We start from the raw sequence: 27,249 nt of genomic DNA on the forward strand, positions 1-27,249 counted from the left end.
TCAGTATTTACAGGGGGTCCCTGGGGAGTGTGTCAGTGTTTACTGGGGGTACCTGGGGAGTGTGTCAGTATTTACAGTTGGTCCCCAGGGAATGTGTCAGTATGTACAGGGAGTCCCCGGCGGGGGTGTAAGCATTTACAGGGAATGCCGGGGGAGTATGTCAGCATTTACGGGGAATGGTTGGAGAGTGCGTCAGTATTTAGAGGGTTCCCGGGGAGTATGTCAGTATTTACAGGGGGTCCCCCGGGAGTGTGTCTGTATTTACAGGGGGTCTTGGTGGAGTTTGTCTGTACTTACAGGGGTCTTGGGGCAGTAAATACTGACACATTCCCTTGGGACCTACTGTAAATACTGAAACACTCCCCAGGGATCACCTGTAAATACTGACACGCTCCCCAGAGATCGCCTGTAAATACTGACAGACCCTCCAGGCACCCCCTGTAAATACTGACAGACCCTCCAGGGACCCCCTGTAAATACTGTCAGACTCCCCAGGAACCCCCTGTAAATACTGACACACTCCCAGGGACCCCCTGTAAATACTGACAAAATCCCCGGGGACCCCCTGTAAATACTGACACACTCCCCAGGGACCCCTTGTATATACTGACACACTCCCCAGGGATTGCCTGTAAATACTGACAGACTCTCCAGGGACCCCCTGTGAATACTGACAGACTCCCTAGGGACCCCCTGTAAATACTGACACACTCCCCGGGGACTCCCTGTAAAGACTGAGACACTCCCCCAAGACCCCCTGTAAATATAGACACACTCCCCCAAGACCCCCTGTAAATACAGACACACTCCCTGGGGACCCCCTGTCAATACTGACACACTCCCTGGAGACTCCCTGTAAATACTACTACACTCCCCGGGGCCCCCCTGTAAATACTGACACACTCCTCGGGGACCCCTCTAAATACTGACACATTCCACAACCATTCCCTGTAAATGCTGACACACTCCCCCGGCATTCCCTGAAAATGCTTACACCCCCACCGGGGACTCCCTGTACATACTGACACATTCCCTGGGTCCAACTGTAAATACTGACAGACTCCCCAGATACCCCATGTAAATACTGACACATTCCCTGGGGACCCCTGTAAATACTGACACACTCCTCAGGGGCCCCCCTGTTAAATACTGTCAGACTCCTCATGGACCCCCCGTAAATGCTGACACACTCCCCAGGGACCGCCTGTAAATACTGACACACTACCCGGGGTAGTCCCGGGTAGTGTGTCAGTATTTACACGGGGTCCCTGGAGGGTCTGTCAGTATTTACAGGGGGTCACTGGGGAGTGTGTCAGCATTTACGGGGGGTCCATGAGGAGTGTGTCAGTATTTAATAGGGGGGCCCCTGAGGTGTGTGTCAGTATTTACAGGGGGTTCCTGGGGAGTCTGTCAGTATTTACAGGCGATCCCTGGGGAGTGTGTCAGTATTTACAGGGTGTCCCTGGGGAGTGTGTCATTGTTTACAGGAGGTATCTGGGGAGTGTGTCAGTATTTACAGTTGGTCCCCAGGGAATGTGTCAGTATTTACAGTTGGTCCTCAGGGAATGTGTCAGTATGTACAGGGAGTCCCCGGCGGGGTTGTAAGCATTTACATGGAATGCTGGGGGAGTGTGTCAGCATTTACAGGGAATGGTTGGGGAGTGCGTCAGTATTTAGAGGGGTCCCCGGGGAGTTTGTCAGTATTTACAGGGGGTCCCCGGCGAGTGTAGCAGTATTTACAGGGAGTCCCCGGGGAGTGTGTCCGTATTGACAGGGGTTCCCCAGGGTGTGTGTCTGTATTTACAGGGGGTCTTGGGGGAGTGTGTCTGTATTCACACGGGGTCCCTGGGGAGTGTGTCAGTATTTACAGGGGGTCCCTGGAGAGTCTGTCAGTATTTACAGGCGATCCCTGGGGAGTGTGTCAGTATTTACAGGGGGTCCCCGGGGAGTGTAGCAGTATTTACAGGGAGTCCCCGCGGATTGTGTCGGTATTGACAGGGTGTCCCCAGGGAGTGTGTCTGTATTTACAGGGGATCTTGGGGGCGTGTGTCTGTATTTGCAGGTGGTCATGGGGAGTGTGTCAGTCTTTACAGGGAGTGCCCGGGGAGTGTGTCAGTATTTACAAGGGGTCCCTAGGGAGTCTGTCAGTATTCACAGGGGGTCCCTGGAGAGTCTGTCAGTATTTACAGGCAATCCCTGGGGAGTGTGTCAGTATATACAGGGGATCCCTGGGGAGTGTGTCAGTATTTACAGGGGGTCCCTGGGGAGTGTGTCAGTATTTACAGGGGGTCCCTGGGGAGTGTGTCAGTATTTACAGGGGGTACCTGGGGAGTGTATCAGTATTTACAGTTGGTCCCCAGGGAATGTGTCAGTATTTACAGGGAATCCCCGGCGGGGGTGTAATCATCTACAGTGAATGCTGGGGGAGTGTGTTAGCATTTACAGGGAATGTTTGTGGAGTGTGTCAGTATTTACAGGGGGTCCCCGGGGAGTGTAGCAGTATTTACAGGGAGTCCCCGCGGATTGTGTCGGTATTGACAGGGGGCCCCTGGGGAGTGTGTCAGTATTTACAGGTGGTCCCTGGGGAGTCTGTCAGTATTTAACAGGGGTCCCCTGTGGAGTGCGTCAGTATTTACAAGGGGAACCTGGGGAGTGTGTCAATAGTTACAGGGGTTCCCTGGGGAGTCTACCAGTATTTACAGTGGATCCCTGGGGAGTGTGTCAGTATTTACATGGCGTGCCCGGGGTGTGTGTCAGTGTTTACAGGGGTCCTTGGGGAGTGTGTCAGTATTTACAGGGGGTCCCTGGGGAGTCTGTCAGTATTTAACAGTCGGGCCCCTGAGAATTGTGTCAGTATTTACAGGGGGGTCCCTGGGGAGTGTGTCAGTATTTACAGGGGGTCCCTGGGGGATGTTTCAGTAATTACAGGGGGTCCCTGGGGAGTCTGTCAGTATTTACAGGGGGTCCCTGGGGAGTCTGTCAGTATTTAACAGGGGGGCCCCTGAGGTTTGTGTCAGTATTTACAGGGGGGTCCCTGGGGAGTGTGTCAGTATTTACAGGGGGTACATGGGGAGTGTGTCAGTATTTACAGGGGTCCCCGGGGTGTGTGTCAGTATTTACAGGGGGTTCCTGGGGAATGTGTCAGTATTTACAGGGGGTCCCTGGGGAATGTGTCAGTATTTACAGGGGGTCCCTGGGGAGTGTGTCAGTGTTTACTGGGGGTACCTGGGGAGTGTGTCAGTATTTACAGTTGGTCCCCAGGGAATGTGTCAGTATGTACAGGGAGTCCCCGGCGGGGGTGTAAGCATTTACAGGGAATGCCGGGGGAGTATGTCAGCATTTACGGGGAATGGTTGGAGAGTGCGTCAGTATTTAGAGGGTTCCCGGGGAGTATGTCAGTATTTACAGGGGGTCCCCCGGGAGTGTGTCTGTATTTACAGGGGGTCTTGGTGGAGTTTGTCTGTACTTACAGGGGTCTTGGGGCAGTAAATACTGACACATTCCCTTGGGACCTACTGTAAATACTGAAACACTCCCCAGGGATCACCTGTAAATACTGACACGCTCCCCAGAGATCGCCTGTAAATACTGACAGACCCTCCAGGCACCCCCTGTAAATACTGACAGACCCTCCAGGGACCCCCTGTAAATACTGTCAGACTCCCCAGGAACCCCCTGTAAATACTGACACACTCCCAGGGACCCCCTGTAAATACTGACAAAATCCCCGGGGACCCCCTGTAAATACTGACACACTCCCCAGGGACCCCTTGTATATACTGACACACTCCCCAGGGATTGCCTGTAAATACTGACAGACTCTCCAGGGACCCCCTGTGAATACTGACAGACTCCCTAGGGACCCCCTGTAAATACTGACACACTCCCCGGGGACTCCCTGTAAAGACTGAGACACTCCCCCAAGACCCCCTGTAAATATAGACACACTCCCCCAAGACCCCCTGTAAATACAGACACACTCCCTGGGGACCCCCTGTCAATACTGACACACTCCCTGGAGACTCCCTGTAAATACTACTACACTCCCCGGGGCCCCCCTGTAAATACTGACACACTCCTCGGGGACCCCTCTAAATACTGACACATTCCACAACCATTCCCTGTAAATGCTGACACACTCCCCCGGCATTCCCTGAAAATGCTTACACCCCCACCGGGGACTCCCTGTACATACTGACACATTCCCTGGGTCCAACTGTAAATACTGACAGACTCCCCAGATACCCCATGTAAATACTGACACATTCCCTGGGGACCCCCTGTAAATACAGACACACTCCCTGTGGACCCCTGTAAATACTGACACACTCCTCAGGGGCCCCCCTGTTAAATACTGTCAGACTCCTCATGGACCCCCCGTAAATGCTGACACACTCCCCAGGGACCGCCTGTAAATACTGACACACTACCCGGGGTAGTCCCGGGTAGTGTGTCAGTATTTACACGGGGTCCCTGGAGGGTCTGTCAGTATTTACAGGGGGTCACTGGGGAGTGTGTCAGCATTTACGGGGGGTCCATGAGGAGTGTGTCAGTATTTAATAGGGGGGCCCCTGAGGTGTGTGTCAGTATTTACAGGGGGTTCCTGGGGAGTCTGTCAGTATTTACAGGCGATCCCTGGGGAGTGTGTCAGTATTTACAGGGTGTCCCTGGGGAGTGTGTCATTGTTTACAGGAGGTATCTGGGGAGTGTGTCAGTATTTACAGTTGGTCCCCAGGGAATGTGTCAGTATTTACAGTTGGTCCTCAGGGAATGTGTCAGTATGTACAGGGAGTCCCCGGCGGGGTTGTAAGCATTTACATGGAATGCTGGGGGAGTGTGTCAGCATTTACAGGGAATGGTTGGGGAGTGCGTCAGTATTTAGAGGGGTCCCCGGGGAGTTTGTCAGTATTTACAGGGGGTCCCCGGCGAGTGTAGCAGTATTTACAGGGAGTCCCCGGGGAGTGTGTCCGTATTGACAGGGGTTCCCCAGGGTGTGTGTCTGTATTTACAGGGGGTCTTGGGGGAGTGTGTCTGTATTCACACGGGGTCCCTGGGGAGTGTGTCAGTATTTACAGGGGGTCCCTGGAGAGTCTGTCAGTATTTACAGGCGATCCCTGGGGAGTGTGTCAGTATTTACAGGGGGTCCCCGGGGAGTGTAGCAGTATTTACAGGGAGTCCCCGCGGATTGTGTCGGTATTGACAGGGTGTCCCCAGGGAGTGTGTCTGTATTTACAGGGGATCTTGGGGGCGTGTGTCTGTATTTGCAGGTGGTCATGGGGAGTGTGTCAGTCTTTACAGGGAGTGCCCGGGGAGTGTGTCAGTATTTACAAGGGGTCCCTAGGGAGTCTGTCAGTATTCACAGGGGGTCCCTGGAGAGTCTGTCAGTATTTACAGGCAATCCCTGGGGAGTGTGTCAGTATATACAGGGGATCCCTGGGGAGTGTGTCAGTATTTACAGGGGGTCCCTGGGGAGTGTGTCAGTATTTACAGGGGGTCCCTGGGGAGTGTGTCAGTATTTACAGGGGGTACCTGGGGAGTGTATCAGTATTTACAGTTGGTCCCCAGGGAATGTGTCAGTATTTACAGGGAATCCCCGGCGGGGGTGTAATCATCTACAGTGAATGCTGGGGGAGTGTGTTAGCATTTACAGGGAATGTTTGTGGAGTGTGTCAGTATTTACAGGGGGTCCCCGGGGAGTGTAGCAGTATTTACAGGGAGTCCCCGCGGATTGTGTCGGTATTGACAGGGGGCCCCTGGGGAGTGTGTCAGTATTTACAGGTGGTCCCTGGGGAGTCTGTCAGTATTTAACAGGGGTCCCCTGTGGAGTGCGTCAGTATTTACAAGGGGAACCTGGGGAGTGTGTCAATAGTTACAGGGGTTCCCTGGGGAGTCTACCAGTATTTACAGTGGATCCCTGGGGAGTGTGTCAGTATTTACATGGCGTGCCCGGGGTGTGTGTCAGTGTTTACAGGGGTCCTTGGGGAGTGTGTCAGTATTTACAGGGGGTCCCTGGGGAGTCTGTCAGTATTTAACAGTCGGGCCCCTGAGAATTGTGTCAGTATTTACAGGGGGGTCCCTGGGGAGTGTGTCAGTATTTACAGGGGGTCCCTGGGGGATGTTTCAGTAATTACAGGGGGTCCCTGGGGAGTCTGTCAGTATTTACAGGGGGTCCCTGGGGAGTCTGTCAGTATTTAACAGGGGGGCCCCTGAGGTTTGTGTCAGTATTTACAGGGGGGTCCCTGGGGAGTGTGTCAGTATTTACAGGGGGTACATGGGGAGTGTGTCAGTATTTACAGGGGTCCCCGGGGTGTGTGTCAGTATTTACAGGGGGTTCCTGGGGAATGTGTCAGTATTTACAGGGGGTCCCTGGGGAATGTGTCAGTATTTACAGGGGGTCCCTGGGGAGTGTGTCAGTGTTTACTGGGGGTACCTGGGGAGTGTGTCAGTATTTACAGTTGGTCCCCAGGGAATGTGTCAGTATGTACAGGGAGTCCCCGGCGGGGGTGTAAGCATTTACAGGGAATGCCGGGGGAGTATGTCAGCATTTACGGGGAATGGTTGGAGAGTGCGTCAGTATTTAGAGGGTTCCCGGGGAGTATGTCAGTATTTACAGGGGGTCCCCCGGGAGTGTGTCTGTATTTACAGGGGGTCTTGGTGGAGTTTGTCTGTACTTACAGGGGTCTTGGGGCAGTAAATACTGACACATTCCCTTGGGACCTACTGTAAATACTGAAACACTCCCCAGGGATCACCTGTAAATACTGACACGCTCCCCAGAGATCGCCTGTAAATACTGACAGACCCTCCAGGCACCCCCTGTAAATACTGACAGACCCTCCAGGGACCCCCTGTAAATACTGTCAGACTCCCCAGGAACCCCCTGTAAATACTGACACACTCCCAGGGACCCCCTGTAAATACTGACAAAATCCCCGGGGACCCCCTGTAAATACTGACACACTCCCCAGGGACCCCTTGTATATACTGACACACTCCCCAGGGATTGCCTGTAAATACTGACAGACTCTCCAGGGACCCCCTGTGAATACTGACAGACTCCCTAGGGACCCCCTGTAAATACTGACACACTCCCCGGGGACTCCCTGTAAAGACTGAGACACTCCCCCAAGACCCCCTGTAAATATAGACACACTCCCCCAAGACCCCCTGTAAATACAGACACACTCCCTGGGGACCCCCTGTCAATACTGACACACTCCCTGGAGACTCCCTGTAAATACTACTACACTCCCCGGGGCCCCCCTGTAAATACTGACACACTCCTCGGGGACCCCTCTAAATACTGACACATTCCACAACCATTCCCTGTAAATGCTGACACACTCCCCCGGCATTCCCTGAAAATGCTTACACCCCCACCGGGGACTCCCTGTACATACTGACACATTCCCTGGGTCCAACTGTAAATACTGACAGACTCCCCAGATACCCCATGTAAATACTGACACATTCCCTGGGGACCCCCTGTAAATACAGACACACTCCCTGTGGACCCCTGTAAATACTGACACACTCCTCAGGGGCCCCCCTGTTAAATACTGTCAGACTCCTCATGGACCCCCCGTAAATGCTGACACACTCCCCAGGGACCGCCTGTAAATACTGACACACTACCCGGGGTAGTCCCGGGTAGTGTGTCAGTATTTACACGGGGTCCCTGGAGGGTCTGTCAGTATTTACAGGGGGTCACTGGGGAGTGTGTCAGCATTTACGGGGGGTCCATGAGGAGTGTGTCAGTATTTAATAGGGGGGCCCCTGAGGTGTGTGTCAGTATTTACAGGGGGTTCCTGGGGAGTCTGTCAGTATTTACAGGCGATCCCTGGGGAGTGTGTCAGTATTTACAGGGTGTCCCTGGGGAGTGTGTCATTGTTTACAGGAGGTATCTGGGGAGTGTGTCGGTATTTACAGTTGGTCCCCAGGGAATGTGTCAGTATTTACAGTTGGTCCTCAGGGAATGTGTCAGTATGTACAGGGAGTCCCCGGCGGGGTTGTAAGCATTTACATGGAATGCTGGGGGAGTGTGTCAGCATTTACAGGGAATGGTTGGGGAGTGCGTCAGTATTTAGAGGGGTCCCCGGGGAGTTTGTCAGTATTTACAGGGGGTCCCCGGCGAGTGTAGCAGTATTTACAGGGAGTCCCCGGGGAGTGTGTCCGTATTGACAGGGGTTCCCCAGGGTGTGTGTCTGTATTTACAGGGGGTCTTGGGGGAGTGTGTCTGTATTCACACGGGGTCCCTGGGGAGTGTGTCAGTATTTACAGGGGGTCCCTGGAGAGTCTGTCAGTATTTACAGGCGATCCCTGGGGAGTGTGTCAGTATTTACAGGGGGTCCCCGGGGAGTGTAGCAGTATTTACAGGGAGTCCCCGCGGATTGTGTCGGTATTGACAGGGGGTCCCCAGGGAGTGTGTCTGTATTTACAGGGGATCTTGGGGGCGTGTGTCTGTATTTGCAGGTGGTCATGGGGAGTGTGTCAGTCTTTACAGGGAGTGCCCGGGGAGTGTGTCAGTATTTACAAGGGGTCCCTAGGGAGTCTGTCAGTATTCACAGGGGGTCCCTGGAGAGTCTGTCAGTATTTACAGGCAATCCCTGGGGAGTGTGTCAGTATATACAGGGGATCCCTGGGGAGTGTGTCAGTATTTACAGGGGGTCCCTGGGGAGTGTGTCAGTATTTACAGGGGGTCCCTGGGGAGTGTGTCAGTATTTACAGGGGGTACCTGGGGAGTGTATCAGTATTTACAGTTGGTCCCCAGGGAATGTGTCAGTATTTACAGGGAATCCCCGGCGGGGGTGTAATCATCTACAGTGAATGCTGGGGGAGTGTGTTAGCATTTACAGGGAATGTTTGTGGAGTGTGTCAGTATTTACAGGGGGTCCCCGGGGAGTGTAGCAGTATTTACAGGGAGTCCCCGCGGATTGTGTCGGTATTGACAGGGGGTCCCCAGGGAGTGTGTCTGTATTTACAGGGGATCTTGGGGGCGTGTGTCTGTATTTGCAGGGGGTCATGGGGAGTGTGTCAGTCTTTACCGGGAGTCCCCGGGGAGTGTGTCAGTATTTACAAGGGGTCCCTAGGGAGTCTGTCAGTATTCACAGGGGGTCCCTGGAGAGTCTGTCAGTATTTACAGGCAATCCCTGGGGAGTGTGTCAGTATATACAGGGGATCCCTGGGGAGTGTGTCAGTATTTACAGGGGGTCCTTGGAGGGTCTGTCAGTATTTACAGGCGATCTCTGGGGAGCGTGTCAGTATTTACAGGTGATCCCTGGGGAATGTTTCAGTATTTACAGTAGGTCCCAAGGGAATGTGTCAGTATGAACAGGGAATCCCCGGCGGGGGTGTAAGCATTTACAGGGAATGCCCGGGGAGTGTGTCAGTATTTAGAGGGGGTCCCCGGGGAGTTTGTCATTATTTACAAGGGATCTCCGGGGAGTGTGTCAGTATGTACAGGGGATCTCTGGGGAATGTGTCAGTATTTACAGGAGGTCCCTGAGGAATGTGTCAGTGTTTACAGGTGGTACACGGGGCGTGTGTCAGTCTTTACAGGGGGTCCCTGGGGGAATGTGTCAGTATTTACAGTGGTTCCCTGTGGGAGTGTGTCAGTGTTTACAGGAGGTACCTGGGGAGTGTGTCAGTATTTACAGTTTGTCCCCAGGGAATGTGTCAGTATGTACAGGGAGTCCCTGGCGGGGGTGTAAGTATTTACAGGGAATGCCGGGGGAGTGTGTCAGCATTTACAGGGAATGGTTGGAGCGAGTGTCAGTATTTAGAGGGGTCCCCGGGGAGTGTGTCAGTATTTACAGGGGATCTTGGGGGCGTGTGTCTGTATTTGCAGGGGGTCATGGGGAGTGTGTCAGTCTTTACAGGGAGTCCCCGGGGAGTGTGTCAGTATTTACAAGGGGTCCCTAGGGAGTCTGTCAGTATTCACAGGGGTTCCCTTGTGAGTCTGTCAGTATTTACAGGCAATCCCTGGGGAGTGTGTCAGTATATACAGGGGATCCCTGGGGAGTGTGTCAGTATTTACAGGGGTTCCATGGGGAGTCTGTCAGTATTTAACAGGGGGGCCCCTGAGGAGTGTGTCAGTATTTACAGGGGCACCCTGGGGAGTATGTCAGTATTTACCGGGGGTCTCCGGCGATTTTGTCAGTGTTTACAGGGGGTCCCTGAGGAGTGTGTCAGTATTTACAGGGGGTTCCTGGGGAGTGTGTCAGTATTTACAGGGGGTCCCTGGAAGGTCTGTCAGTATTTACAGGGGGTCCTTAGAGGGTCTGTCAGTATTTACAGGCGATCTCTGGGGAGCGTGTCAGTATTTACAGGTGATCCCTGGGGAATGTTTCAGTATTTACAGTAGGTCCCAAGGGAATGTGTCAGTATGAACAGGAAATCCCCGGCGGGGGTGTAAGCATTTACAGGGAATGCCCGGGGAGTGTGTCAGTATTTAGAGGGGTTCCCCGGGGAGTTTGTCATTATTTACAAGGGATCTCCGGGGAGTGTGTCAGTATGTACAGGGGATCTCTGGGGAATGTGTCAGTATTTACAGGAGGTCCCTGAGGAATGTGTCAGTGTTTACAGGTGGTACACGGGGCGTGTGTCAGTCTTTACAGGGGGTCCCTGGGGGAATGTGTCAGTATTTACAGTGGTTCCCTGTGGGAGTGTGTCAGTGTTTACAGGGGGTACCTGGGGAGTGTGTCAGTATTTACAGTTTGTCCCCAGGGAATGTGTCAGTACGTACAGGGAGTCCCTGGCGGGGGTGTAAGTATTTACAGGGAATGCCGGGGGAATGTGTCAGATTTTACAGGGAATGGTTGGAGAGAGTGTCAGTATTTAGAGGGGTCCCCGGGGAGTGTGTCAGTATTTACAGGGAGTCCATGGGGAGTGTGTCAGTATTTACAGGGGGTCCCTGGAGAGTCTGTCAGTATTTACAGGCGATCCCTGGGGAGTGTGTCAGTATTTACAGGGTGTCCCTGGGGAGTGTGTCAGTATTTACAGGCAGTCCATGGGGAGTCTGTCAGTATTTAACAGGGGGTCCCATGAGGCGTGCGTCAGTATTTACAGGGGGTTCCTGTGGAGTGTGTCAATATTTACAGTTGGTCCCCAGGGAATGTGTCAGTATGCACAGGGAGTCCCCGGCGGGGTTGTAAGCATTTACAGGGAATGCCGGGGGAGTGTGTCAGCATTTACAGGGAATGGTTGGGGAGTGCGTCAGTATTTAGAGGGTTCCCCGGGGTGTGTGTCAGTATTTACAGGCGGTCCCCGGGGTGTGTAGCAGTATTTACAGGGAGTCCCCGGGGAGTGTGTCAGTATTGACAGGGGGTCCCCTAGGAGTGTGGCTGTATTTGCAGGGGGACCCTGGGGAGTGTGTCAGTATTTACAGGGGGTCCCTGGAGAGTCTGTCAGTATTTACAGGCGATCCCTGGGGAGTGTGTCAGTATTTACAGGGGGTCCCTGGGGAGTGTGTCAGTATTTACAGGGGGTTCCATGGGGAGTCTGTCAGTATTTACAGTTGGTTCCCAGGGAATGTGTCAGTATGTACAGGGAATCCCCGGCGGGGCTGTAATCATTTACAGTGAATGCCGGGGGAGTGTGTCATCATTTACAGGGAATGGTTGTGGAGTGTGTCAGTATTTAGAGGGGTCCCCGGGGAGTGTGTCAGTATTTACAGGGTGTCCCCGGGGAGTTTAGCAGTATTTACAGGGAGTCCCCGGGGAGTGTGTCAGTATTGACAGGGGGTCCCCAGGGAGTGTGTCTGTATTTACAGGGGGTCTTGGGGGAGTGTTTCTGTATTTACAGGCGGTCTTCGGGGAGTGTGTCAGTCTTTACAGTGAGTCCCCGGGGAGTGTGATAGTATTCACAGGGGGTCCCTAGGGAGTCTGTCAGTATTCACAGGGGGTCCCTGGGGAGTTTGTCAGTATTTACAGGCAATCCCTGGGGAGTGTGTCAGTATATACAGGGGATCCCTGGGGAGTTTGTCAGTATTTCCAGAGCGTCCCTGAGGAGTGTGTCAGTATTTACAGGGCGTTCCTGGGTAGTCTGTCAGCATTTACAGGGGGTCCCTCGAGGGTCAGTCGGTATTTACAGGGGGTCCCTGGAGGGTCTGTCAGTATTTACAGGCAATCTCTGGGGAGCGTGTCAGTATTTACAGGTGATCCCTGGGGAGTGTTTCAGTATTTACAGTAGGTCCCAAGGGAATGTGTCGGTATTTACAGTGGGTCTCCAGGGAATGTGTCAGTATGAACAGGGAATCCCCGGCGGGCGTGTAAGCATTTACAGGGAATACCTGGGGAGTCTGTCAGCATTTACCGGGAATGCCCGGGAAGTGCGTCAGCATTTACAGGGAATGCCTGGGGAGTGTGTCAGTATTTAGAGGGGGTCCCCGGGAAGTTTGTCATTATTTACAGGGATTCTCCAGGGAGTGTGTCAGTATTTACAGGGGATCCCTGGGGAATGTGTCAGTATTTACAGGAGGTCGCTGAGGAATGTGTCAGTGTTTACAGGCGGTACACGGGGCGTGTGTCAGTATTTACAGGGGGTCCCTGGGGGAATGTGTCAGTATTTACAGTTGTTCCCTGGGGGAGTGTGTCAGTATTTACAGTTGGTCCACAGGGAATGTGTCAGTATGTACAGGGAATCCCCGGCGGGGGTGTAAGCATTTACAGGGATTGCCCAGGGAGTGTGTCAGTATTTACAGGGGGTCCCCGGGGTGTGTGTCTGTATTTACAAGGAGTCCCCGGGGAGTGTGTCAGTATTGACAGGGGGTCCCAGGGGACTGTGTCTGTATTTACAGGTGGTCTTGGGGGCGTGTGTCAGTATTTACAGGGGTTCCCTGGGGAGTGTGTCAGTATTTACAGGGAGTCCCCGGGGTGTGTGTCAGTATTTACAGAGGGTCCCTGGGGAGTCTGTCAGTATTTAACAGGGGAGCCCCTGGAGGAGTGTGTCAGTATTTACAGGGGGTTCCTGGGGAGTGTGTCAGTATTTACAGGGTGAACCTGGAGAGTCTTTCAGTATTTACTGGCGATTCCTGGGGAGTGTGTCAGTATTTACAGTGGGCCCCTGGGGAGTCTGTCAGTATTTACAGGTGGTCCCTGGGGAGTCTGTCAGTATTTAACAGTGGTCCCCTGTGGATTGCATCAGTATTTACAAGGGGAACCTGGGGAGTGTGTCAATAGTTACAGAGGTTCCCTGGGGAGTCTACCAGTATTTACAGTGGATCCCTGGGGAGTGTGTCAGTATTTACATGGCGTGCCCGGGGTGTGTGTCAGTGTTTACAGGGGTCCTTGGGGAGTGTGTCAGTATTTACAGGGGGTCCCTGGGGAGTCTGTCAGTATTTAACAGTCGGGCCCCTGAGAATTGTGTCAGTATTTACAGGGGGGTCCCTGGGGAGTGTGTCAGTATTTACAGGGGGTCCCTGGGGGGTGTTTCAGTAATTACAGGGGGTCCCTGGGGAGTGTGTCAGTATTTACAGGGGGTCCCTGGGGAGTCTGTCAGTATTTAACAGGGGGGCCCCTGAGGTTTGTGTCAGTATTTACAGGGGGGTCCCTGGGGAGTGTGTCAGTATTTACAGGGGGTACATCTGGAGTGTGTCAGTATTTACAGGGGTCCCCGGGGTGTGTGTCAGTATTTACAGGGGGTTCCTGGGGAATGTGTCAGTATTTACAGGGGGTCCCTGGGGAATGTGTCAGTATTTACAGGGGGTCCCTGGGGAGTGTGTCAGTGTTTACTGGGGGTACCTGGGGAGTGTGTCAGTATTTACAGTTGGTCCCCAGGGAATGTGTCAGTACGTACAGGGAGTCCCCGGCGGGGGTGTAAGCATTTACAGGGAATGCCGGGGGAGTATGTCAGCATTTACGGGGAATGGTTGGAGTGCGTCAGTATTTAGAGGGTTCCCGGGGAGTATGTCAGTATTTACAGGGGGTCCCCCGGGAGTGTGTCTGTATTTATAGGGGGTCTTGGTGGAGTTTGTCTGTACTTACAGGGGGCCTTGGGGCAGTAAATACTGACACATTCCCTTGGGACCTACTGTAAATACTGAAACACTCCCCAGGGATCACCTGTAAATACTGACACGCTCCCCAGAGATCGCCTGCAAATACTGACAGACCCTCCAGGCACCCCCTATAAGTACTGACAGACCCTCCAGGGACCCCCTGTAAATACTGTCAGACTCCCCAGGAACCCCCTGTAAATACTGACACACTCCCAGGGACCCCCTGTAAATACTGACAAAATCCCCGGGGACCCCCTGTAAATACTGACACACTCCCCAGGGACCCCTTGTATATACTGACACACTCCCCAGGGATTGCCTGTAAATACTGACAGACTCTCCAGGGACCCCCTGTGAATACTGACAGACTCCCTAGGCACCCCCTGTAAATACTGACACACTCCCCGGGGACTCCCTGTAAAGACTGAGACACTCCCCCAAGACCCCCTGTAAATATAGACACACTCCCCCAAGACCCCCTGTAAATACAGACACACTCCCTGGGGCCCCCCTGTCAATACTGACACACTCCCCGGAGACTCCCTGTAAATACTACTACACTCCCCGGGGCCCCCCTGTAAATACTGACACACTCCTCGGGGACCCCTCTAAATACTGACACATTCCACAACCATTCCCTGTAAATGCTGACACACTCCCCCGGCATTCCCTGAAAATGCTTACACCCCCACCGGGGACTCCCTGTACATACTGACACATTCCCTGGGGACCAATTGTAAATACTGACAGACTCCCCAGATACCCCCTGTAAATACTGACACATTCCCTGGGGACCCCCTGTAAATACAGACACATTCCCTGTGGACCCCTGTCAATACTGACACACTCCCCGGAGACTCCCTGTAAATACTGCTACACTCCTCGGGGACACCCTGTAAATACTGACACACTCCTCAGGGGCCCCCCTGTTAAATACTGTCAGACTCCTCATGGACCCCCCGTAAATGCTGACACACTCCCCAGGGACCGCCTGTAAATACTGACACACTACCCTGGGTAGTCCCGGGTAGTGTGTCAGTATTTACAGGGGCCCCTGGAGGGTCTGTCAGTATTTACAGGGGGTCACTGGGGAGTGTGTCAGCATTTACGGGCGGTCCATGAGGAGTGTGTCAGTATTTAATAGGGGGGCCCCTGAGGTGTGTGTCAGTATTTACAGGGGGTTCCTGGGGAGTCTGTCAGTATTTACAGGCGATCCCTGGGGAGTATGTCAGTATTTACAGGGTGTCCCTGGGGAGTGTGTCATTGTTTACAGGGGGTATCTGGGGAGTGTGTCAGTATTTACAGTTGGTCACCAGGGAATGTGTCAGTATTTACAGTTGGTCCCCAGGGAATGTGTCAGTATGTACAGGGAGTCCCCGGCGGGGTTGTAAGCATTTACAGGGAATGCTGGGGGAGTGTGTCAGCATTTACAGGGAATGGTTGGGGAGTGCGTCAGTATTTACAGGGAGTCCCCGGGGAGTGTGTCCGTATTGACAGGGGTTCCCCAGGGTGTGTGTCTGTATTTACAGGGGGTCTTGGGGGAGTGTGTCTGTATTCACACGGGGTCCCTGGGGAGTGTGTCAGTATTTACAGGGGGTCCCTGGAGAGTCTGTCAGTATTTACAGGCGATCCCTGGGGAGTGTGTCAGTATTTACAGGGAGTCCCCGGGGAGTGTAGCAGTATTTACAGGGAGTCCCCGCGGATTGTGTCGGTATTGACAGGGGGTCCCCAGGGAGTGTGTCTGTATTTACAGGGGATCTTGGGGGCGTGTGTATGTATTTGCAGGTGGTCATGGGGATTGTGTCAGTCTTTACAGGGAGTCCCCGGGGAGTGTGTCAGTATTTACAAGGGGTCCCTAGGGAGTCTGTCAGTATTCACAGGAGGTCCCTGGAGAGTCTGTCAGTATTTACAGGCAATCCCTGGGGAGTGTGTCAGTATTTACAGGGGGTCCCTGGGGAGTGTGTCAGTATTTACAGGGTGTATCTGGGGAGTGTATCAGTATTTACAGTTGGTCCCCAGGGAATGTGTCAGTATGTACAGGGAGTCCCCGGCGGGGTTGTAAGCATTTACAGGAAATGCCGGGGGAGTGTGTCAGCATTTACAGGGAATGGTTGGGGAGTGCGTCAGTATTTAGGGGGTTCCCCGGGGAGTGTGTCAGTATTTACAGGGGGTCCCCGGGGAGTGTAGCAGTATTTACAGGGAGTCCCCGGGGAGTGTGTCAGTATTGACAGGGGGTCCCCTAGGAGTGTGTCTGTATTTGCAGGGGGACCCTGGGGAGTGTGTCAGTGTTTACAGGTGGTACACGGGGCGTGTGTCAGTCTTTACAGGGGGTCCCAGGGGGAATGTGTCAGTATTTACAGTGGTTCCCTGTGGGAGTGTGTCAGTGTTTACAGGGGGTACCTGGGGAGTGTGTCAGTATTTACAGTTTGTCCCCAGGGAATGTGTCAGTATGTACAGGGAGTCCCTGGCGGGGGTGTAAGTATTTACAGGGAATGCCGGGGGAGTGTGTCAGATTTTACAGGGAATGGTTGGAGAGAGTGTCAGTATTTAGAGGGGTCCCCGGGGAGTGTGTCAGTATTTACAGGGGATCTTGGGGGCGTGTGTCTGTATTTGCAGGGGGTCATGGGGAGTGTGTCAGTCTTTACAGGGAGTCCCCGGGGAGTGTGTCAGTATTTACAAGGGGTCCCTAGGGAGTCTGTCAGTATTCACAGGGGTTCCCTTGTGAGTCTGTCAGTATTTACAGGCAATCCCTGGGGAGTGTGTCAGTATATACAGGGGATCCCTGGGGAGTGTGTCAGTATTTACAGGGGTTCCATGAGGAGTCTGTCAGTATTTAACAGGGGGGCCCCTGAGGAGTGTGTCAGTATTTACAGGGGCGCCCTGGGGAGTGTGTCAGTATTTACCGGGGGTCTCCGGGGATTTTGTCAGTATTTACAGGGGGTCCCTGAGGAGTGTGTCAGTATTTACAGGGGGTTCCTGGGGAGTCTGTCAGTATTTACAGGGGGTCCCTGGAAGGTCTGTCAGTATTTACAGGTGGTCCTTGGGGGGCTGTCAGTATTTACAGGCGATCTCTGGGGAGCGTGTCAGTATTTACAGGTGATCCCTGGGGAATGTTTCAGTATTTACAGTAGGTCCCAAGGGAATGTGTCAGTATGAACAGGAAATCCCCGGCGGGCGTGTAAGCATTTACAGGGAATGCCCGGGGAGTGTGTCAGTATTTAGAGGGGGTCCCCGGGGAGTTTGTCATTATTTACAAGGGATCTCCGGGGAGTGTGTCAGTATGTACAGGGGATCTCTGGGGAATGTGTCAGTATTTACAGTAGGTCCCTGAGGAATGTGTCAGTGTTTACAGGTGGTACACGGGGCGTGTGTCAGTATTTACAGGGGGTCCCTGCGGGAATGTGTCAGTATTTACAGTGGTTCCCTGTGGGAGTGTGTCAGTGTTTACAGGGGGTCCCTGGGGAGTTTGTCAGTATTTACAGGCGGTCCATGGGGAGTCTGTCAGTATTTAACAGGGGGTCCCATGAGGCGTGTGTCAGTATTTACAGGGGGTTCCTGGGGGGTGTGTCAATATTTACAGTTGGTCCCCAGGGAATGTGTCAGTATGTACAGGGAGTCCCCGGCGGGGTTGTAAGCATTTACAGGAAATGCCGGGGGAGTGTGTCAGCATTTACAGGGAATGGTTGGGGAGTGCGTCAGTATTTAGGGGGTTCCCCGGGGAGTGTGTCAGTATTTACAGGGGGTCCCCGGGGAGTGTAGCAGTATTTACAGGGAGTCCCCGGGGAGTGTGTCAGTATTGACAGGGGGTCCCCTAGGAGTGTGTCTGTATTTGCAGGGGGACCCTGGGGAGTGTGTCAGTATTTACAGGGGGTCCCTGGAGAGTCTGTCAGTATTTACAGGCAATCCCTGGGGAGTGTGTCAGTATTTAGAGGGGGTCCCTGGGGAGTGTGTCAGTATTTACAGGGGGTTCCATGGGGAGTCTGTCAGTATTTACAGTTGGTTCCCAGGGAATGTGTCAGTATGTACAGGGAATCCCCGGTGGGGCTGTAATCATTTACAGTGAATGCCGGGGGAGTGTGTCAGCATTTACAGGGAATGGTTGTGGAGTGTGTCAGTATTTAGAGGGGTCCCCGGGGAGTGTGTCAGTATTTACAGGGTGTCCCCGGGGAGTGTGTCAGTATTGACAGGGGGTCCCCAGGGTGAGTGTCTGTATTTACAGGGGGTCTTGGGGGAGTGTTTCTGTATTTACAGGTGGTCTTGGGGGAGTGTGTCAGTCTTTACAGTGAGTCCCCGGGGAGTGTGATAGTATTTACAGGGGGTCCCTAGGGAGTCTGTCAGTATTCACAGGGGGTCCCTGGGGAGTTTGTCAGTATTTACAGGCAATCCCTGGGGAGTGTGTCAGTATATACAGGGGATCCCTGGGGAGTCTGTCAGTATTTACAGAGCGTCCCTGAGGAGTTTGTCAGTATTTACAGGGCGTTCCTGGGTAGTCTGTCAGCATTTACAGGGGGTCCCTCGAGGGTCAGTCGGTATTTACAGGGGTTCCCTGGAGTGTATGTCAGTGTTTACAGGCGATCTCTGGGGAGCGTGTCAGTATTTACAGGTGATCCCTGGGGAGTGTTTCAGTATTTACAGTAGGTCCCAAGGGAATGTGTCAGTATTTACAGTGGGTCCCCAGGGAATGTGTCAGTATGAACAGGGAATCCCCGGCGGGCGTGTAAGCATTTACAGGGAATACCTGGGGAGTCTGTCAGCATTTACCGGGAATGCCCGGGAAGTGCGTCAGCATTTACAGGGAATGCCCGGGGAGTGTGTCAGTATTTAGAGGGGGTCCCCGGGAAGTTTGTCATTATTTACAGGGATTCTCCGGGGAGTGTGTCAGTATTTACAGGGGATCCCTGGGGAATGTGTCAGTATTTACAGGAGGTCGCTGAGGAATGTGTCAGTGTTTACAGGCGGTACACGGGGCGTGTGTCAGTATTTACAGGGGGTCCCCGGGGGAATGTGTCAGTATTTACAGTTGTTCCATGGGGGAGTGTGTCAGTATTTACAGTTGGTCCACAGGGAATGTGTCAGTATGTACAGGGAATCCCCGGCGGGGGTGTAAGCATTTACAGGGAATGCCCAGGGAGTGTGTCAGTATTTACAGGGGGTCCCCGGGGTGTGTGTCTGTATTTACAAGGAGTCCCCGGGGAGTGTGTCAGTATTGACAGGGGGTCCCAGGGGACTGTGTCTGTATTTACAGGTGGTCTTGGGGGCGTGTGCCAGTATTTACAGGGCTTCCCTGGGGAGTGTGTCAGTATTTACAGGGAGTCCCCGGGGTGTGTGTCAGTATTTACAGAGGGTCCCTGGGGAGTCTGTCAGTATTTAACAGGGGAGCCCCTGAGGAGTGTGTCAGTATTTACAGGGGGTTCCTGGGGAGTCTGTCAGTATTTACAGGGTGTCCCTGGAGAGTCTTTCAGTATTTACTGGCGATTCCTGGGGAGTGTGTCAGTATTTACAGTGGGCCCCTGGGGAGTGTGTCAGTATTTACAGGTGGTCCCTGGGGAGTCTGTCAGTATTTAACAGGGGTCCCCTGTGGATTGCGTCAGTATTTACAAGGGGAACCTGGGGAGTGTGTCAATAGTTACAGGGGTTCCCTGGGGAGTCTACCAGTATTTACAGTGGATCCCTGGGGAGTGTGTCAGTATTTACATGGCGTGCCCGGGGTGTGTGTCAGTGTTTACAGGGGTCCTTGGGGAGTGTGTCAGTATTTACAGGGGGTCCCTGGGGAGTCTGTCAGTATTTAACAGGGGACCCCTGAGAATTGTGTCAGTATTTACAGGGGGGTCCCTGGGGAGTGTGTCAGTATTTACAGGGGGTCCATGGGGGGTGTTTCAGTATTTACAGGGGGTCCCTGGGGAGTCTGTCAATATTTAACAGGGGGGCCCCTGAGGTTTGTGTCAGTATTTACAGGGGGGTCCCTGGGGAGTGTGTCAGTATTTACAGGGGGTACATGGGGAGTGTGTCAGTATTTACAGGGGTCCCCGGGGTGTGTCAGTATTTACAGGGGGTTCCTGGGGAATGTGTCAGTATTTACAGGGGGTCCCTGGGGAATGTGTCAGTATTTACAGGGGGTCCCTGGGGAGTGTGTCAGTGTTTACTGGGGGTACCTGGGGAGTGTGTCAGTATTTACAGTTGGTCCCCAGGGAATGTGTCAGTATGTATAGGGAGGCCCCGGCGGGGGTGTAAGCATTTACAGGGAATGGCGGGGGAGTGTGTCAGCATTTACGGGGAATGGTTGGAGAGTGCGTCAGTATTTAGAGGGTTCCCCGGGGAGTATGTCAGTATTTACAGGGGGTCCCCCAGGAGTGTGTCTGTATTTACAGGTGGTCTTGATGGAGTTTGTCTGTATTTACAGGGGGTCCTGGGGCAGTAAATACTGACACATTCCCTTGGGACCTACTGTAAATGCTGAAACACTCCCCAGGGATCACCTGTAAATACTGACACGCTCCCCAGAGATCGCCTGTAAATACTGACAGACCCTCCAGGGACCCCCTGTAAATACTGTCAGACTCCCCAGGAACCCCCTGTAAATACTGACACACTCCCAGGGACCCCCTGTAAATACTGACAAAATCCCCGGGGACCCCCTGTAAATACTGACACACTCCCCAGGGACCCCTTGTATATACTGACACACTCCCCAGGGAATCCCTGTAAAGACTGACACACTCCCCCAAGATCCCCTGTAAATACAGACACACTCCCCCAAGACCCCCTGTAAATACAGACACACTCCCCCAAGACCCCCTGTAAATACAGACACACTCCCTGGGGATCCCCTGTCAATACTGACACACTCCCCGGATTCTCCCTGTAAATACTACTACACTCCCCGGGGCCCCCCTGTAAATACTGACACACTCCTCGGGGACCCCTCTAAATACTGACACATTCCACAACCATTCCCTGTAAATGCTGACACACTCCCCCGGCATTCCCTGAAAATGCTTACACCCCCACCGGGGACTCCCTGTACATACTGACACATTCCCTGGGGACCAACTGTAAATACTGCCAGACTCCCCAGATACCCCCTGTAAATACTGACACATTCCCTGGGGACCCCCTGTAAATACAGACACATTCCCTGTGGACCCCTGTCAATACTGACACACTCCCCGGAGACTCCCTGTAAATACTGCTACAATCCTCGGGGACACCCTGTAAATACTGACACACTCCTCAGGGGCCCCCCTGTTAAATACTGACAGACTCCTCATGGACCCCCCGTAAATGCTGACACACTCCCCAGGGACCCCCTGTAAATACTGACACACTACCCGGGGTAGTCCCGTGTAGTGTGTCAGTATTTACAGGGGGTCCCTGGAGGGTCTGTCAGTATTTACAGGGGGTCCCTGGGGAGTGTGTCAGCATTTACGGGAGGTCCATGAGGAGTGTGTCAGTATTTAATAGGGGGGCCCCTGAGGTGTGTGTCAGTATTTACAGGGGGTTCCTGGGGAGTCTGTCAGTATTTACAGGCGATCCCTGGGGAGTGTGTCAGTATTTACAGGGGGTCCCTGGGGAGTGTGTCATTGTTTACAGGGGGTATCTGGGGAGTGTGTCAGTATTTACAGTTGGTCTCCAGGGAATTTGTCAGTATTTACAGTTGGTCCCCAGGGAATGTGTCAGTATGTACAGGGAGTCCCCGGCGGGGTTGTAAGCATTTACAGGGAATGCCGGGGGAGTGTGTCAGCATTTACAGGGAATGGCTGGAGAGTGCATCAGTATTTAGAGGGGTCCCCAGGGAGTGTGTCAGTATTTACAGGGGGTCCCCGGCAAGTGTAGTAGTATGTACAGGGAGTCCCCGGGGAGTGTGTCCGTATTGACAGGGGTTCCCCAGGGATTGTGTCTGTATTTACAGGGGGTCTTGGGGGAGTGTGTCTGTATTCACACGGGGTCCCTGGGGAGTGTGTCAGTATTTACAGGGGGTCCCTGGAGAGTCTGTCAGTATTTACAGGCGATCCCTGGGGAATGCGTCAGTATTTACAGGGGGTCCCTGGGGAGTGTGTCAGTATTTACAGGGGGTCCCTGGGGAGTGTGTCAGTATTTACAGTTTGTCCCCAGGGAATGTGTCAGTATTTACAGGGAATCCCCGGCGGGGGTGTAATCATCTACAGTGAATGCTGGGGGAGTGTGTTAGCATTTACAGGGAATGGTTGTGGAGTGTGTCAGTATTTACAGGGGGTCCCCGGGGAGTGTAGCAGTATTTACAGGGAGTCCCCGCGGATTGTGTCGGTATTGACAGGGGGTCCCCAGGGAGTGTGTCTGTATTTACAGGGGATCTTGGGGGCGTGTGTCTGTATTTGCATGGGGTCATGGGGAGTGTGTCAGTCTTTACAGGGAGTCCCCGGGGAGTGTGTCAGTATTTACAAGGGGTCCCTAGGGAGTCTGTCAGTATTCACAGGGGGTCCCTGGAGAGTCTGTCAGTATTTACAGGCAATCCCTGGGGAGTGTGTCAGTATATACAGGGGATCCCTGGGGAGTGTGTCAGTATTTACAGGGGGTCCATGGGGAGTCTGTCAGTATTTAACAGGGGGGCCCCTGAGGAGTGTGTCAGTATTTACAGGGGCGCCCTGGGGAGTGTGTCAGTATTTACCGGGGGTCCCCGGGGATTTTGTCAGTATTTACAGGGGGTCCCTGAGGAGTGTGTCAGTATTTCCAGGCGATCCCTGGGGAGTGTGTCAGTATTTACAGGGGGTCCCTGGAGAGTCTGTCAGTATTTACAGGCGATCCCTGGGGAATGCGTCAGTATTTACAGGAGGTCCCTGGGGAGTGTGTCAGTATTTACAGGTGGTCCCTGGGGAGTGTGTCAGTATTTACAGTTCGTCCCCAGGGAATATGTCAGTATTTACGGGGAATCCCCGGCGGGGGTGTAATCATCTACAGTGAATGCTGGGGGAGTGTGTTAGCATTTACAGGGAATGGTTGTGGAGTGTGTCAGTATTTACAGGGGGTCCCCGGGGAGTGTAGCAGTATTTACAGGGAGTCCCCGCGGATTGTGTCGGTATTGACAGGGGGTCCCCAGGGAGTGTGTCTGTATTTACAGGGGATCTTGGGGGCGTGTGTCTGTATTTGCATGGGGTCATGGGGAGTGTGTCAGTCTTTACAGGGAGTCCCCGGGGAGTGTGTCAGTATTTACAAGGGGTCCCTAGGGAGTCTGTCAGTATTCATAGGGGGTCCCTGGAGAGTCTGTCAGTATTTACAGGCAATCCCTGGGGAGTGTGTCAGTATATACAGGGGATCCCTGGGGAGTGTGTCAGTATTTACAGGGGGTCCATGGGGAGTCTGTCAGTATTTAACAGGGGGGCCCCTGAGGAGTGTGTCAGTATTTACAGGGGCGCCCTGGGGAGTGTGTCAGTATTTACCGGGGGTCCCCGGGGATTTTGTCAGTATTTACAGGGGGTCCCTGAGGAGTGTGTCAGTATTTACAGGCCATCCCTGGGGAGTGTGTCAGTATTTACAGGAAATGGTCGGGGAGTGTATCAGTATTTAGAGGGCTCCCCGGGAAGCGTGTCTGTATTTACTGGGGGTCCCCGGGGAGTGTGTCAGTATTTACAGGGAGTCCCCGGGGAGTGTGTCAGTATTGACAGGGGGTCCCAGGGGACTGTGTCTATATTTACAGGTGGTCTTGGGGGCGTGTGTCATTATTTACAGGGGGTCCCTGGGGAGTGTGTCAGTATTTACAGGGAGTCCTCGGTGTGTGTGTCAGTATTTACAGAGGGTCCCTGGGGAGTCTGTCAGTATTTAACAGGGGGGGCCCCTGAGGATTGCGTCAGTATTTACAGGGGGAACCTGGGGAGTGTGTCTGTATTTAGATGGAGCCTTGGGGGAATGTGTCAGTATTTACAGGGGGTACCAGGGGATTTTGTCAGAATTTACAGGGGGTCACCGGGGAGTGCGTCAGTGTTTACAGGGGGTACCCGGGGAGTGTGTCAGTATTTACAGGGGGTCCCTGGGGAGTGCGTCAGTGTTTACAGTGGGTACCCGGGGAGAGTGTCAGTATTTACAGTGGGTCCCTGGGGGAGTGTGTAAGTATTTACAGTTGGTCCCCAGGGAATGTGTCAGTATGTACAGGGAATCCCCGGCGTGGGTGTAAGCATTTACTGGGAATGCCCTGGGAGTGTGTCAGCATTTACAGGGAATGGTCGGGGAGTGTGTCAGTATTTACCGGGGTCCCCTGGTGAATGTGTCAGTATTTACATGATGTCCCTGTGGCGTGTGTCAATGTTTACAGGGAGTCCCCGGGGAGTGTGTCAGTATTTTCGGGGGTGCCCAAGGAGTGTAGCAGTATTTACAGGGAGTCCCCGGTGAGTGTGTCAGCATTGACAGTGGGTCCGCAGGGAGTGTGTCAGTATTTACAGGGGGTCTTGGGGGAGTGTGTCACTATCTCCAGGGAGTCCCTGGGGTGTGTGTTAGTATTTCCAGGGAGTCCCCGGGGAGTGTGTCAGTAGTTACAGGGGGTCCCTGGGGAGTGTGTCAGTATTTACAAGGTGTCCCTGGAGAGTCTGTCAGTATTTACAGGAGACCCCTGGGGAGTGTGTCAGTATTTACAGGGGGTCCCTGGGGAGTCAGTCAGTATTTAACAGGGGTCCCCTGAAGATTGTGTCAGTATTTACAGGGGGTCCCTGGGGAGTGTGTCTGTATTTAGATGGGGTCTTGCGGCAGTGTGTCAGTATTTAACAGGGGGGCCCCTGAGGAGTGTGTACAGTTGGTACCCAGCGAATGTGTCAGTATGTACAGGGGATCCCCGGTGGGAGTGTAAGCATTTACAGAGAATGCCCAGGGAGTGTGTCAGCATTTACAGGGAATGCCCGGGGAGTGTGTCAGCATTTACAGGTAATGCCCGGGGAGTGTGTCAGTATTTACAGGGGGTCCATGGGGAGTGTGTCAGTATTTACAGGGGGTCCCTGGGGAGTGTGGCAATATTTACAGGTGCTCCCTGGGGAGTGTGTCAGTATTTACAGAGGGTCCCCAGGGAGTGTGTCAGTATTTACAGGGTGTCCCTGGGGGAGTGTGTCAGTATTTACAGGGTGTCCCTGGGGGAGTGTGTCAGTATTTACAGGGGGTCCTTGGGGAGTGTGTCAGTATTTGCAGGGGGTCCATGGGGAGTCTGTCAGTATTTAACAGGGGGGCCCCTGAGGATTGCGTCAGTATTTACAGGGGGTCGCTGGGGAGTGTGTCAGTATTTACAGGGGGTTCGTGGGGAGTCTGTCAGTATTTACAGGGAGTCCCCGTGGATTTTGTCAGTATTTACAGGGGGTCCCAGGAGGGTCTGTCAGTATTTACAGAGAGTCCCTGGAGGGTCTGTCAATATTTACAGGCGATCTCTGGGGAGTGTGTCAGTATTTACAGGTGGTCCCTGGGGAGTCTGTCAGTATTTAACAGGGGTCCCCTGAGGATTGTGTCAGTATTTACAGGGGTTCCCTGGGGAGTGTGTCTGTATTTAGATGGGGTCTTGGGGCAGGTGTCAGTATTTAACAGGCGGGCCCCTGAGGAGTGTGTCAGTTTTTACAGGGGGTCCCTACGGAGTGTGTCTGTATTTACAGGGGGTCACGGGTGAGTGTGTCAGTATTTACAGGGGGTCCTTGGGTGTGTGTCATGATTTACAGGGGGTACCCGGTGAGTGCCCCAGTATTTACAGGGGGTCCCTGGGGAGTGTGTCAGTATTTACAGGGGGTCCCTGGGGAGTGTGTCAGTATTTACAGGGGGTCCCTGGGGAGTCTGTCAGTATTTACAGTGGGTCCCTGGGGAGTGTTTCAGCATTTACAGTTGGTCCCCCGGGAGTGTATCAGTATTTACAGGAAATCCCCGGCGGGGGTGTAAGCATTTACAGGGAACGCCCGGGAAGTGTGGCAGTATTTACAGGGGTCCCTGGGGAGTCTCTCAGTATTTAACAGGGAGGCCCCTGAGGATTGTGTCAGTATTTAACAGGGGGGCCCGAGGAGTGTGTCAGCATTTACAGGGAATGCCCGGTGAGTGTGTCAGCATTTACAGGGAATGCCGGGGATGTGTGTCAGTATTTAGAGGGGTCCCCTGGGGAATGTGTCAGTATTTACATGATGTCCCTGTGGAGTGTGTCAGTGTTTACAGGGGGTCCCCGGGGAGTGTGTCAGTATTTACCGGGGGTCCCTGGGGAGTGTGTCAGTATTTACAGGGGGTCCCTGGGGAATGTGTCAGTATGTACAGGGGATCCCCGGTGGGAGTGTAAGCATTTACAGGGAATGCCCGGGGAGTGTGTCAGCATTTACAGGTAATGCCCGGGGAGTGTGGCAATATTTACAGGGAGGTCCCTGGGGAGCGTGTCAGTATTAACAGTGTGTCCCTGGGGAGTGTGGCAATATTTACAGGTGCTCCCTGGGGAGTGTGTCAGTATTTACAGAGGGTCCGCAGGGAGTGTGTCAGTATTTACAGGGTGTCCCTGGGGGAGTGTTTCAGTATTTACAGGGAGGGCCCTGGGGAGTGTGTCAGTGTTTACAGGGAGATCAGCAAGGATGTTGTCAGTACTTACAGGGGGTCCTTGGGGAGTGTGTCAGTATTTACAGGGGGTACCCGGGGAGTGTAGCAGCATTTACAGGGGGGTCCCTGGGGAATGTGTCAGTAGTTACAGGTGTTCCCTGGGGAGTCTTCCAGTATTTACAAAGTGTCCACAAGGAGTGTGTCAGTGTTTACAGGCGTCCCCGGTGAGTACGTCAGTATTTATTGTTGGTCCCCGGGGAATGTGTCATTATTTACAGGGAGTCCCCGATGAGTGTGTCAGTAGTTGCAGGGGGTCCCCGGGGTGTGTGTCAGTATCTACTGGGGGTCCCCAGGGAGTGTATCAGTGTTTACAGGGGGTCGCTGGGTAATGTGGCAGTACTTACAGGGGGTCCCTGGGGAGTGTGGCAGTACTTACAGGGGGTCCCTGGGGAGTGTGTCAATATTTACAGGGGGTTGCCGGGGAAGGTGTCAATATTACAGGGGGTCACCGGGAGTGTGGCAGTATTTGCAGGATGTCCCCGGATAGTGTGTCAGCATTTATAGGGGGTCCCTGGGGTGTGTAGCAGTATTTACAAGGAGTCCCTGGGGAGTGTGTCAGTATTGTCAGGGGGTTCCTGGGGAGTGTGTCAGTATTGACAGGCGGTCCATAGGGAGTGTGGTAGTATTTACAGGGGGTCCCCGGGGAGGTGTCAGTTTTTACACGGGGTCCCCGGGGAGCATGTCAGTAT

General features: G+C 53.4%; 1 protein-coding gene across 3 annotated transcripts in view; it reads left to right on the top strand.

Annotated features, from left to right (window-relative positions):
• Window positions 1-27,249, top strand: part of cacfd1 (calcium channel flower domain containing 1) — a 241,906-nt gene that overhangs the window by 89,815 nt on the left and 124,842 nt on the right. The gene's annotated exons all lie outside the window — the stretch shown is intronic.

Source organism: Carcharodon carcharias, chromosome 8, assembly GCF_017639515.1.
Source record: "Carcharodon carcharias isolate sCarCar2 chromosome 8, sCarCar2.pri, whole genome shotgun sequence".
Lineage (NCBI taxonomy): Eukaryota > Metazoa > Chordata > Chondrichthyes > Lamniformes > Lamnidae > Carcharodon > Carcharodon carcharias.